Raw genomic sequence first — 13,967 nt, 5'->3', positions numbered from 1 at the left:
GTCGAGTGAATAATCAGCCCAGTAAGATAATGGCAGATAAAGAACCTATTTGAAAAATGAAACAAAAAGAACCAACCAATGTAGAGCTCCAGAGAGAGAAGAGGAAAACAGTTTCACAACTTCCCGATGCAAACCAGCCCCCTGTGAAGGGCCGCTTACATGTACCTACAAATCAACAAGATGTGGTCATAATAGATCGGATTGCGGCTCCAAAACAGTCGGACATTGCTGAACAACAGACCCTTGGAAACACAGAGACGACAGAGTCTCAAGTAACAAAAAGGATGCATTTCTCACCAATTGAAGAAACACTGGCGAAACAATAATTTGCAATATTTTCAAAAAAGCCCGGCCCCGGCGACTGCAAAAGACTTACCAACAAAAAACATCCACAGAAAAAAAATGAAAAACCAACCACGAAGTGCCAAAGCTAGATCAAGTGGCTCACGGGCATTTCTAAGGTACATCAGAATGCTGGCCCCGAAGGTTAATTCACCAAAAAAAAGAATGCAAAGGCTAAAACCACAACGAATGTGGAAGAAGCCTTAGAAAATACTGAATATGACAACTACAAGATGACCAATGAAGAAATCGAACAAAGGGACCTCCTACTAAATCTATCAGTATATATGACTGATGATGCTGATGAGGAAGAGCTTGTGTTGTATTGTGAAGAAATCTCAGAGAACGAGCTGCAAGTCTCAGTAAATTGGGACCTCCTACTAAATCTATCAGTATATATGACTGATGATGCTGATGAGGAATAGCTTGTGTTGTATTGTGAAGAAATCTCAGAGAACGAGCTGATGAGGAAGAGCTTGTCTTGTATTGTGAAGAAATCTCAGAGAACGAGCTGCAAGTCTCAGTAAATTAGGACCTCCTACTAAATCTATCAGTATATATGACTGATGATGCTGATGAGGAATAGCGTGTGTTGTATTGTGAAGAAATCTCAGAGAACGAGCTGATGAGGAAGAGCTTGTCTTGTATTGTGAAGAAATCTCAGAGAACGAGCTGCAAGTCTCAGTAAATTGGGACCTCCTACTAAATCTATCAGTATATATGACTGATGATGCTGATGAGGAATAGCTTGTGTTGTATTGTGAAGAAATCTCAGAGAACGAGCTGATGAGGAAGAGCTTGTCTTGTATTTTGAAGAAATCTCAGAGAATGAGCTGCAAGTCTCAGTAAATTGGGACCTCCTACTAAATCTATCAGTTTATATGACTGATGATGCTGATGAGGAAGAGCTTGTCTTGTATTGTGAAGAAATCTCAAGGAACGAGCTGGAAGTCTCAGTAAATGGGAAATGATGAGGAAGAGCTTGTCTTGTATTGTGAAGAAATCTCAGAGAACGAGCTGCAAGTCTCAGTAAATTGGGACCTCCTACTAAATCTATCAGTTTATATGACTGATGATGCTGATGAGGAAGAGCTTGTCTTGTATTGTGAAGAAATCTCAAGGAACGAGCTGGAAGTCTCAGTAAATGGGAAATCTCTATCCAACTCCAATCAACAACCTTATGATGTCTTAGCAGGCTCTTGAGAAAGGCTATTTCGGACACTCAAGCAGAAAAGACACAATATAGTTAAACCCAAGAATAAAGGCGTGGCAATGAATAGAACACGTATGTCATCCACCAATGAGAATAGATAATTTCCCAAATTTGAAGACCCCAGACACAACCCGTCTTCCCATACTTTGATTACAGAGAGAATGCTTAAAACAATGGATGGATTGATACTTAATGGCACTAACGTGCTGAAACTGCTCCATGCGCTGCCAAAGTTGCGAAGAATTGCTAAGCAAGATATTAAAACTGTACAATTCATCAAGGGAGAAAAACTAACTGGATAGTATTACATCTGTTTTCCAGGGAACTCCATATGAATATTTTAGACCAAAGAGATGCCTTTTTGCCCTACGGTTTTGACTTTACATGTGCTCTGCCCCCTAACAGCACGAAATACGTCGAAGGGAAAATGGAAATGATAAAGAGAGCAGATACCCTACCATCAAACAAACCGGTAGATGGGAGAATCAGTTCCCCAACTGAGCAAACGAAAGGAAATGCAGGAAAGGATATAGCAATCCAACAGCTGACAATCAAATTTGATTCCACTAATTCAACAGGGTCCAGAGAAATAACGAAAACAGAGAACTACATTGTTTCTATGGGCCTCATTACACGGATGGCGGAGAACCATGGCGCTATTAGCACCCTGGACCATGCCGGTAAATTACCGGCACCGCCTTGGCGGAAAGGGGATTTACCGCCCCATTCCAAGGTTGGAGGGGCGGTAAATCCCCCTTCCGCCATTGCCCTTCCCCATTCCCATTTCTGCCCCATAGGGCTCTATGGGAATGGGGAAGGCGCTAATTTTGCGGTGCCGTAATTAGCTCCGAGGTCCCTTAGCGGGTTGGTACTTAACGCCTGCAAGAAGCAGGCGTTAATTCCTCCAACCCGCAAAGGGACCTCGTAGTACGGCGGTAAGGGTTAACGGTCACCGTTGCCATTAACGGTGACCGTTAACCCTTACCGCCGTCCGTGTAATGAGGCCCTATGTGTCCTAACAAACAAAATTCCCTAAGAGCCTTACAGAAGCATTAACAATCACGAATAACAGAAACTAAGCCCTGGAAGTTATGTTCATGGAATACTCGGGGCTTTGCCCACCTATTTAGGATGGGGAATCAGGAGCTACAAGCTTTTGATATTATCTGTTTACAGGAAATTTAGCTACATAAACAACCAATCTGTGATGGCTACACAATATACCTGAATCCAGCCATTATGAGAGCAGCTGGACGTCCCTCCTCAGGTCTTTTGACTCTGGTGAAATTAGCAGCTAATCTGGAAGTGCTAGAAACATTTAACCCTAATCCCTTTATGCAGATTACCGTTATTAGAGAAGAATCTAAGAAGAGTGGAATCTAGAATATTCTGGGGATCTGTAATCTGTACTGGAACCCAGTGGGTATCAACAATGCCATCTTTATTGATTCGCTGTTGTCTAACATCAACGACCTTCAGACTCGTTATAAATCCTTGAATTTGATCTTATGCAGAGATCTAAACGTTCACCTCTTTCAGATCTCTGGAGCCCTGATACCGAAAAGAAAACTTCCCTTGAAAGGTCAAATACTGCTGAAAGAATACAGCTAAGAGATATTACACTAATTAATGTCCAATTGAGAGATGATATACCCCCGATACCAATGTGGCAAAAAGGAACGGCCCTGGCATTTCTAGTTTATATTTTCACCTCCCAAGCATTGATTGCGGCCTTAGATTACATGAAGGTTATCCCAAATATCCTTAGCGATCATAGCTTGCTGACTCTGGTTTGGAAGGATCATCAAGAAAGAATTGAAACCTGTAGGCTACCATTGTTTGAACCGAATAACGGGAAGAACAGGCTGCATATTACACCAGAGGAAGTACAAATTCTGACAGAAAGGTTCAACAATAGTGCTAGGGTTGGCAGTAAGATATTGACCTACGAATGGATTTTGAGGCCATATAAAATCATGGACTCTCGTTCATCCAACTCAAGCTCCACCTATGAACATTCCCATTACGCTGCACTAGTGGAGAAGAAGAAAAGACATCAAACAGAATTGAGAGCAGCAAAATCTATGCCACTGGCAGAGCGCATGAGGATAATCAAGCAAAGTAAACAGAAATATAAGAATTGGCTCCATAACTCTAAAGCCCAACGTGCTCAGTGGGATGCAGAATGCATGCTGAAACACTAGAACGCTATGGCCACTGCTGAATGGCCAGAACCAACATGGACACCAAATAATATCAGACATCATCACAGAAGCTGCATGGGTAACCTATTTTACTGAACTTTTTGCTAAGAAAGCAGAATAGAATGAGCCCTCTGAATTTACAAATAGAACCAATTAGGATATCAAATGGCAATGTGATGAGATATTAAATAAGATCCGAAGACTAAACAACTCTAGAGCAACAGGCCCCGATGGCATTTCCAACACCATCTTAAAAGCCAACCCAGAAGAGTGGGACGATTTTTGTCATGCTATCTTTCAAGTCGTCATGGAAACCAAGCAACTCCGTGACACCAGGAAAACTGCAGTCCTGATCCCCATATACAAACAAGGAGAAAGAGCGATTACAACAAACTATCGCCCAATAGCATTATTAGACTAGTTAGGGAAATGGTTTACTGCCATGCTCTTACAAAGACTAACAACTTGGGTGTGTGAAACCAATAGAAGCGATATGCGTGAGACAGGTTTCGTAAAGAGGGCCGGGAACAGATATAAACCTAAAGATTTTGAACTTACTGAAACTAGAAACATTAAGATCAAAAAACAAAACCCATGCCATTTTTGTCGACTTAAAACAGGCTTTTGACAGCGTAAAACACGAAAAAATATAGAAGAAACTGGAATCGTGGAACTGTCCCCCTTATCTCTTTGCCGCTTTTCAGGCCCTATATTCTAACACTTAGATTCGAGTAAGGCTATCAGCTCGAGGGGCTTACACAAAAGAGATAGCTACAGTGAACGGCCTAAAACAGGGCTGCCCCTTGGCAGCTACTCTTTTTAATCTGTACTTATCGGGTATAGTGGCCAATCAAGAACTGCTAAGAGAAAATCCTCTGATTGAATGGGACGGCGCTACCATAGATGGCCTATGCCGATGATTTGGTTTTTCTCGACAAAACACATATAGGACTCCAATGAACAATGAATGCCCTGGTCAAATATGTCAGCGGAAATGACATAATAATAAATACAGCCAAGACTCAAACAATGGTTTTCGCCATCCACCAAGAAAACAGAAAGAGCGACCGTTCCATATTCTTGACTAAACTAGTCAAAAGTCAGCGTTAAAACAATCAAATATCTGGGAGTATGGCTCAACTCAAGTATAAAAGAGCAGGAGTGGGAAGTAATCCTAAAAGCAAAAGCAGTATCGCTAGCACGACAAGGTTTAATCCTGCATAAAAAATATGGAAGATTTTCCCTATGACCAATCATTGCTTTTTACCACCAGAAGTAATACCAATCTTCACTTATGGAGGCGAAGCAACATTGAACCTGACTTGGCGCATCTGGGATATATTGGAAGGAATCTTTTGGAGGAAAGTATTCTCACTCCCCCAATCGTATCCAATCCAACAGATAAGATTCAAATTGGCTCTACAATCTATTCACTCTCTAATACTATGGAAGTGATTGGACTTTATTCGGAAAAAGGTTGTTTGCGACAAGTTACCGCCAATAGACATCCAGAGAACAAGACCGACAGATAACCAGAATAAGAGACTAAACAACTGGAAAACAACCTGTATTTAGTCGGTTGGAAAGCGAGATTATACTATTGAAACACTGAAGTGTCATCCATTATCGGTGAAAAGGAAACTCCAAGGGACCGATTGGTTTGAGACCCAAGAAAGGAAAAGGGAATACAAACTATCCATTAACTGTTCAGCAGAGAGTCAGGCATTAAATCAACTCCTAGTCTATCTAATGTTATTCCCCTGTCCAAAGTTACGTGACTTGTTCCTGAGAATGAGATTAAATCTACTACTGACGAGAGAGGTTTTAGCTCAAGCAAGACAACTGCCAGATTTGAACAGTGATTGTCGGTTTTGCAAAGTTGTGAATCAAAAGGAATCCCTATTCTATCTGATGATGGTATGTGATGGACTCACCTCTATAAGAAGGACATATAGAGATAATGATGTGTTATTTTATATAGCGCCTAATCCAAAGCGCTTTACAGCGCACATATTTACATACAATATCACCCAACCAAAATTGGTACTCATTTATCGATCTCGGAAGGATGAAAGGCTGAGTTGGCCTTGCCGGGATTCGAACCTGTGATCTGCACATCACGCGAAGATTGCAGCAGCCAGCGCTCAACCTGCTGAGCTACTGCATTGGACCTAACGCTTGAAGAAAGATGGGCTAACTTGATCATTGGAGAGCAAAAAAGCCTAGTCTTCAGCGTGATGCAATTCTGGTTAGAAATTATGAACTTGGCTAACGTCTAGGAAATGGAAACACATTACTTTTGATTTCACTTTTTGTTTTTCTTCTGTTTTATTCTATCTTCCTACTGAGGGAAATGATGATGATGAAATAATAAAAAGTTTGTAACAAACAAAATCATTTAAATAAAAGGGCATTGCCAATCACCTTGATGGTAGCGGTTTCTGTGCTGCATCTTGATCTGAAGCCAGATTGGTCAAACCGAAGGAGGTTGTTGGCTTTGATGTGTTGGAGGAGTTGTGTGGCTACTGCTTTCTCAAGGATCTCACCTAGGAATGGGAGATGGGGTGGGTTGCTGAGGTTGTCAGGGTCCAGTGTTGGTCTCTTGAGAGGCATGAGGATTTGTCCAGCCTTGATGGTCGAGGGGAAGGTGCCTTGAGTTAGGGAGCGGTTGATGATTGTCAGGTAAGGCAGGAGTGCTTCAGTTGGAAGGGTCTTGAGTATGGGGCAGGAGGATGTCATCTGCGTACGATGTGGCCTTGAGGGATGTTAGTTTGGAAGCGATGTGTTCCATAATGAGTGTCTTCAAAGTTGTCCAAGTAGTTGTGGTTTTCCGAGATGGGATGTGTAATGTTCTGTCAGTTGTGGCGTTGGTGTCTGTGTTGGTGGATCATGCTGATCTTGTTGATGAAGGAGTTGATGGCAGTTGATTTTTGTTTTCCAATGGCGCATGATGTTGGTGGGTTGACAGAGGGTTGGTGCACTGCTTGATGGCTTTGAAGAGGGATCTGCTTCATTGTTGGCCTTTGCTGTGGTGTTCTGGTAGTAGTTGCTATTGGCATTGGTGATCAGCCGTCTGCGTGTAGCACAAACGTCCTTGAGGAAGGTGAGGGCAAATGCATAGCAGGATTTTGGCCAAGTCTTTTCTTGTTTTCAGATGGTTCGTTTGTTGAAGTTGAGGGCTTGGGTGTACCAGGACGTGGAAGTGTTAGGCGTGAGATTGTGCGTTGTTTTAATGCGGCATGGTGGTTGAAGTTTGTTTTGAGGGTGGTGTTGAGTTATTGAAAAAGCAAGTTGCAGTTGTGGTTCCTCAGAGGTAGATCAGCCCATTTGAGGTGGATTATGGTAAGGTTTTCTGTGAGAGCCTCTTCTATAGGCAGGGCCCACTATAGCTATTCTTTCTTTGCTTCTTGTGTTTTCTCTGGCTTGTATGCTCTCTTCTCCCATTTTACAAGACTGTATCTGAGCTGGGCATGTAAAGGTCTCTCTTGAGTATAATCTATACACTCTACAAGCACGATTCTGCAAGTTTTTGTTTTGCACAAGTGATGAAACTCATCACTTGCGCCAAAAACATAGCAGGCCCATTCTAAAAGGATATCTAAATGAGATGCGCTCTTTGAGATACTCTTTTTCTCCCTTTGTGCATATCAGAGGGCATACGGGGCATTAAAAAGCACATCCTGAATTCACAAACAGAATGTTCTTTTAAATGCCCAGAAATGAGGCTCATCCCCCTGTGCCTGTTGTGAGAAACCTGAGGGCGCTCTCACATCTACTTCACTTGGTTTTCTCCTCCCAGGTGGCCAGGGAAAGGCCATCGCATTTGGATCCTCACCCTGCGGGTGGAGAAGCAAGGAAGGATCACCTGGGTGGAGGGTCCTTGGGGATTGGGAACGCAATGTTATCAGGTGAGATGCGGTTTTCAGCACTTCCCTTTCACAAAGAACCCCTCTATCCCAGAGGAAGTTATGGGATATTGTTAACCCTATCCCACTGACCAGGAACACATCAGGAGATATTATCCAGCCAGAAGCACCAGAACAAGGCTACAGAAGAGAGGGGTTAAGGGTGGTGCTGGAAAGACATGTTATCCCCCTTTTCCCTGTGCAAGCCAACTTAACCCTTGACCGGCCTTTGTGGGCTATTTTGCAGCAGTTCCCCTCAATTTTCCTCATTCAAACTACTACAGTACTGGGACCAGGAAGAAACAACTATGATTAGTGAACACTAGTAGCTTATTTCACCACTCTAGTACTGGGAAGAGGAAGAGGCCGCTAGGAGTAGTGGACACTAATAACCTATTTCACCACTCTAGTACTGGGATGAAGAAAATGCCTACAGAGTATTGTGAAAGTCAAGCATGCCATTTTAATTGTAGTCTGGCAATTCTGATTGAAGACTAACACCTGCAACCTGTCAAGTGGTTGCAGGTGTATAAAAAGGGAGGAACCCAGCAACACAGAGACCAACAGGGAGAACAACAGGGAGACCTGCGTGGAAGAGTCCAGCAGGGAGTCCAGTTAGGAAGGAGGCAGCCATGGTGGGTTCTGCAGTGCAGCCAAGACGCTGGCAGAAGACCCAAAGGACTTGTGGGGCCCATGATCAGCCGGGCCTTGAAGGAACCGCAAGTTTGGGAGCCTCCGTGGTCGAAGCCGTGCTGCCGGAGCTACGAGCATAGAAGAGGAAGGCGTGAAACTGCCAGCATCCATGGAAGCAGTATCGGAGCTGACAGCAAGGATCGGGAGCCATATGAGAGAGAGCATAGCTCACGAGCAAAGGGGAATCCACGAGTGAGGCTGTATACCGGCAGCGCAGGTGTCCGAAAGGAACGCACAAGACACGTGAGTGAAGAAAGTAAGTCACTCCGACCAGGAGGATCCTGGGGGCTGTAGGGAATGAGAGGCAAGCGCTGAACAGGTGAAATCGTATGAAATTGATTAAACAAACTTGAGGCCCCGGGTTAGATGAAATAGAAATGGCAAAGTCCACAGAACAGTTATTGAATACCGCACTGAATTAAACTTTTATGAGCAGAGTTATAACAAAATAAGAAATGCATATGAACTACAGCTCAGCAAAAAAGTATGAATAGAAGATTGCGTGAGAGCATAACGATAAGGTGGTAATGGAGTGAAATAACCCTTAAGTGAACTCTTGTAAGTGAATACAGTCTGGCAGGGCAAAGAGGTTGACAAGGAAAAGCCAAATGAGTGAGAGCACCCACATAGGAACAAAAGCAGAAGAACATGTGTGGGTAAAAAGGCCTAAAGTTCCTGGTTACGTGACCTGTAATGGGTGGACAGTTTGGTCTGAAAACTGCACCTAGACTAGGGAACTCTCAACTATGGAAGCCAAAGACTCTGTTTAAGCAAACCAGGAAAGAATAACTTGAAAGAGTTATTAAGTTGATCCAGAAGGAAAGAACATTTTGTTTTGAACACTGAAAAACAGAAGCCAAGCAGAGGCTGGCAAGTTGAAGTCTTGGGGAAGGGAATCCTAGCTAAACTTTGGTGTTGACTTCAGGACGGAATCCTCAAGCCCTTTTCTGTGGAACTGTTGCCTTGAATTTGGGGAAGGGAACCCCAAGGTCTTGTGGAACTGTTTTGAACCTAATACCGGTAACCCAGAGACTTTTATGGAACTTTCTTGAACTTAGGTTAGGGGAGCTGAGAGGGAAGCTAATAGCTGGAAAAGGCTGAGAACTTTACGTTGATCACCATGTCTTTGATTATTAACATCCCTACACATTTTTAGCTTTAGTTGTGAGGGCAAGGATAGGTTTTGTACACAGACAGACTTGTGTTGAACTATTGGTCTCCGATTGTCCTTAGTTTCGTTCAAGTAGGGAAATCCCACCTTAGCATAGGGCAAGTGAGGCCTTCTACCATCCTGACATTTGTTTTGAACTTTGAATCTGTTGTCTGTGTCTTGCTTCATGATGCCTTCACACTATGAGAGCAGATGCAGGGGAGGCCTGTCTCAGAGAATGCGTGCCTGGCATATATTAGTGTCGGGAGCCTGTATGCAAGATGGCTGGACAGCTCATCTTTGCTCCACTGTCCAGCACCTCCAGAAATGCTGAGGTCACCTTTGAGAATAAGGTGACATGTGCATTTCTGAAAGAAGCGCAAATGAAACAAGAGCATTTTGGGTGCTCTTTCATTTGCGCTACATTTTGAGAAACTGGCCGTGTGTATTTATTTTACTGGAATATTTTGTACGCTTTTATAAATCGAACATTTGCTGTTAAATAAAGGCATTGTTTAGCCAATAACATTTCTTGCTGGTGCCCTGTGCACTTGTGCCTCCCTAGTCCCGGTTCCACTCTCTAGTGCCTCATTGAAAGTGTGGGTTGCACTTCCTTGTGCACGCTTGAGCAGTGGCCCGAATCTGAAAGTGTCCCAAATTGAACTGATAATGCATGTGGTAAACTTACGGTGGCTTGGCTGTGAGTTAGTTATTTGTGGCAAACTACCTTTGCCTGGTAATGCCTCACTAGCCCATTTCCTTCAACTGATTCCCGCGATGTTTTTCCCCCCTCACTTGCCTTCTTAGGTTTATGTTGTCCATGATCGCCAAAGCCCACTCCTCAAGACCCACAAGGACCCTGTACACCGTCAAGCTTAGAGGTCCCAAAGTGAAAAGATGCAAAGCCGGAGGTTCCAGCTTCCCTTACCATGCTGCCAAGCTCTGGAACGACCTCCCACCCTCCTTGGGAGCAGAGAAAACTCAGCTTTTCACCTAAACCTGAACTCCCCACCGCAGGCCAGTAGATCATGTTTCTATATGTTTGTTTGATAACTGCCATCAGGCTACACCGATCTTACCTACATCTGTATGTAACTATGCCTGTTCAACTCTGGCTAAGATGTATGCTGTAGGAGGACTGCCAGTGGTCCCGATTCTGTGTGTTTACATTATGGCTGCCAGTAGGCCATACCTACCTCACCTTTTATCTGTATGGGACTATGCCTGTTCAACTCTGGCTAAAATGTATGCTGCAGGAGGACTGCTAGTGGTCCCGATTCTGTGTGTTTACATTATGACTGCCAGTAGGCCATACCTACCTCACCTTTTATCTGTATGGGACTATGCCTGTTCAACTCTGGCTAAGATGTATGCTGTAGGAGGGCTGCCAGTGGTCCTAATTATGTGTGTTTACATTATGACTGCCAGTAGGCCATACCTACCTCACCTTTTATCTGTATGGGACTATGCCTGTTCAACTCTGGCTAAAATGTATGCTGCAGGAGGACTGCTAGTGGTCCCGATTTTGTGTGTTTACATTATGACTGCCAGTAGGCCATACCTACCTCACCTTTTATCTGTATGGGACTATGCCTGTTCAACTCTGGCTAAGATGTATGCTGTAGGAGGGCTGCCAGTGGTCCTAATTATGTGTGTTTACATTATGACTGCCAGTAGGCCATACCTACCTCACCTTTTATCTGTATGGGACTATGCCTGTTCAACTCTGGCTAAGAGGTATGCTGTAGGAGGACTGCCAGTGGTCCCGATTCTGTGTGTTTACATTATGACTGCCAGTAGGCCATACCACCTCACCTTTTATCTGTATGGGACTATACCTGTTCAACTCTGGCTAAGATGTATGCTGTAGGAGGACTGCCAGTGGTCCCGATTCTGTGTGTTTACATTATGACTGCCAGTAGGCCATACCTACCTCACCTTTTATCTGTATGGGACTATGCCTGTTCAACTCTGGCTAAGATGTATGCTGTAGGAGGACTGCCAGTGGTACCGATTCTGTGTGTTTACATTATGACTGCCAGTAGGCCATACCTACCTCACCTTTTATCTGTATGGGACTATGCCTGTTCAACTCTGGCTAAGATGTATGCTGCAGGAGGGCTGCCAGTGGTCCTAATTATGTGTGCTTACATTATGACTGCCAGTAGGCCATACCTACCTCACCCTGCTAGTGGTCCCGATTCTGTGTGCTTACATTATGACTGCCAGTAGGCCATACCTACCTCACCTTTTATCTGTATGGGACTATGCCTGTTCAACTCTGGCTAAGATGTATGCTGCAGGAGGGCTGCCAGTGGTCCTAATTATGTGTGCTTACATTATGACTGCCAGTAGGCCATACCTACCTCACCTTTTATCTGTATGGGACTATGCCTGTTCAACTCTGGCTAAGATGTATGCTGCAGGAGGGCTGCCAGTGGTCCTAATTATGTGTGCTTACATTATGACTGCCAGTAGGCCATACCTACCTCACCTTTTATCTGTATGGGACTATGCCTGTTCAACTCTGGCTAAGATGTATGCTGTAGGAGGGCTGCCAGTGGTCCTAATTATGTGTGCTTACATTATGACTGCCAGTAGGCCATACCTACCTCACCCTGCTAGTGGTCCCGATTCTGTGTGCTTACATTATGACTGCCAGTAGGCCATACCTACCTCACCTTTTATCTGTATGGGACTATGCCTGTTCAACTCTGGCTAAGATGTATGCTGTAGGAGGGCTGCCAGTGGTCCTAATTATGTGTGCTTACATTATGACTGCCAGTAGGCCATACCTACCTCACCTTTTATCTGTATGGGACTATGCCTGCTCCACACTAGCTTGTCTAGTACTTTGTACCTGCAACAGCGCCTCAATGCCTACGGGTTGTAGGTGCGCTTTACAAATAAAATAAATAAATAAATACATCTGCCTGTTGGCGCTACTATACCTGCGTGCCTGCTCGTGGCGCTGTACAACTTAAGAAAGTAAAGTAATGTACCTATGTACTGTTGCTACCAGATGCTGATTTCTGTGCCAGATGTTATGCTTTTGTGTTCCCTGGCAATGCTGCTATCGCCTGGCAACCGTCTGCCCCTTTTCTCCCCACGCCCTGAAGCAGCCTTATCGGCCACGATTTATAACCCCCACCCCGAAAATATGCAATAACTAAAGTAAGTGGCCCTGCAGCCCCCCCCCCCCCCTGGCCCGGCAAAGGGCGCCCATCCGTTACAGGCATAATCTGCACATGGAAATGTTTGTTTTACTTTTCTTCGGAAATAGCTTCTGCTGACGGACCCCTGGCGCAAGATGCAAGCGCCGGGTTATCCTGGTGTCAGAGATCCCTCTGGGCCGGGGCCGCTTTAATTGGCTCCACAGATGAGGGGGGTCAGGCCAGGGCAGGGGTGGAGGAGGCTCCAAGGTCTCGGGTTACAGCTAGCGGTGAGTGGTGCCATTAATTAACCCATTGGGCGGTCGCCCAGGAGGCTTCATAGCTAGTACGCCTTCCTTTGGCCGATTAGATGCACCTTTCACCACAATATAGGCGGTCGTGTGTGCCTTACTGCTTTAATTCTGAGCTCCAACGTGGAGGAGGGCAGCAAAGCGGAGTTTGCCTCTCAGAATTGGGAGAGCACTTGGCTTTTACTCCTGCATGAGATGTGAATGCTGCAGTAAAACATGGTTCCCAATGCAAGGCGCCGCTGTGGTTTAATGCCTGCTAAAGACCAGGTGGCTTCCACTGGAATACATTATAAAGCACAGCCGGCAAAGTGTAGTTTGCAGGCAGCCTTTTATCTCCCACAAACCGTAGAGTAAAAGTGAAGAGTAAAAGCCATTTCGCCTTCATTTATTCTTCAAAATGACGCTGTGTTTGTGAGTTTTGAAAATTGCATGCATGGGACCATAAACAAGTGAGTGCAAGCGTCGCTGATCCACCGCATGCAATTGCGGCCCTGATTCATGGAATCAGGTGCGGAAATGACGCAAGGGCCCCGCGCCGAGATGGACCTTGCACGAGCCATGGCGCAGATAAAAAGTTGCGCGGCACGCGTATTCATGGATTCCAAAAGGCATTAGTAGCCGATGCGCAAGTAATAGCAAGCTGTGCGAGGAATGTCCCCAACACGCCTCCACGCACACCAAAAAGCAAGTGAAAGGACGAACACGGCGCAATCCTCCGTGCCATCCCTTGCCCAGCATCCCAGCGAAATTGTGCCACAGCACTTCGTAATCCCTGGCCGCACCCCAGACCAAACGTGTGCCCTCCCATGCAAGCCCAGGCTGTACCCCAGTGAAATCGCGCGACAACACTTCGCAATCCCTGGCCGCATCGCAGACAAAACACGTGCCCTCCCACACAAGCCCAGGCCGTACCCCAGCGAAATCGCGTGACAACACCTCGCAATCCCCGGCCGCACCCCAGACAAAACGTGTGCCCTCCCGGACAAGCTTGTGCATC

The 13,967-nt window shown here is 45.0% G+C and overlaps 1 long non-coding RNA gene across 1 annotated transcript in view; it reads left to right on the top strand.

The window, feature by feature from the left end:
• Positions 1-10,520, top strand: part of LOC138521667 (uncharacterized) — a 105,133-nt gene extending 94,613 nt beyond the window's left edge. The window contains exon 3 of the long non-coding RNA XR_011283093.1: positions 10,315-10,520. This is a non-coding gene — a long non-coding RNA (uncharacterized lncRNA). The remainder of the gene's footprint in view (positions 1-10,314) is intronic.
• The last annotated feature ends 3,447 nt before the right edge of the window (positions 10,521-13,967 follow it).

The sequence above is a fragment of the Ambystoma mexicanum genome, chromosome 13, assembly GCF_040938575.1.
Source record: "Ambystoma mexicanum isolate Mex_15411 chromosome 13, UKY_AmexF1_1, whole genome shotgun sequence".
Taxonomy (NCBI): domain Eukaryota; kingdom Metazoa; phylum Chordata; class Amphibia; order Caudata; family Ambystomatidae; genus Ambystoma; species Ambystoma mexicanum.
Note: the sequence above shows the minus strand (reverse complement) of the source record. Positions and strands in the feature narration are given on the sequence as shown.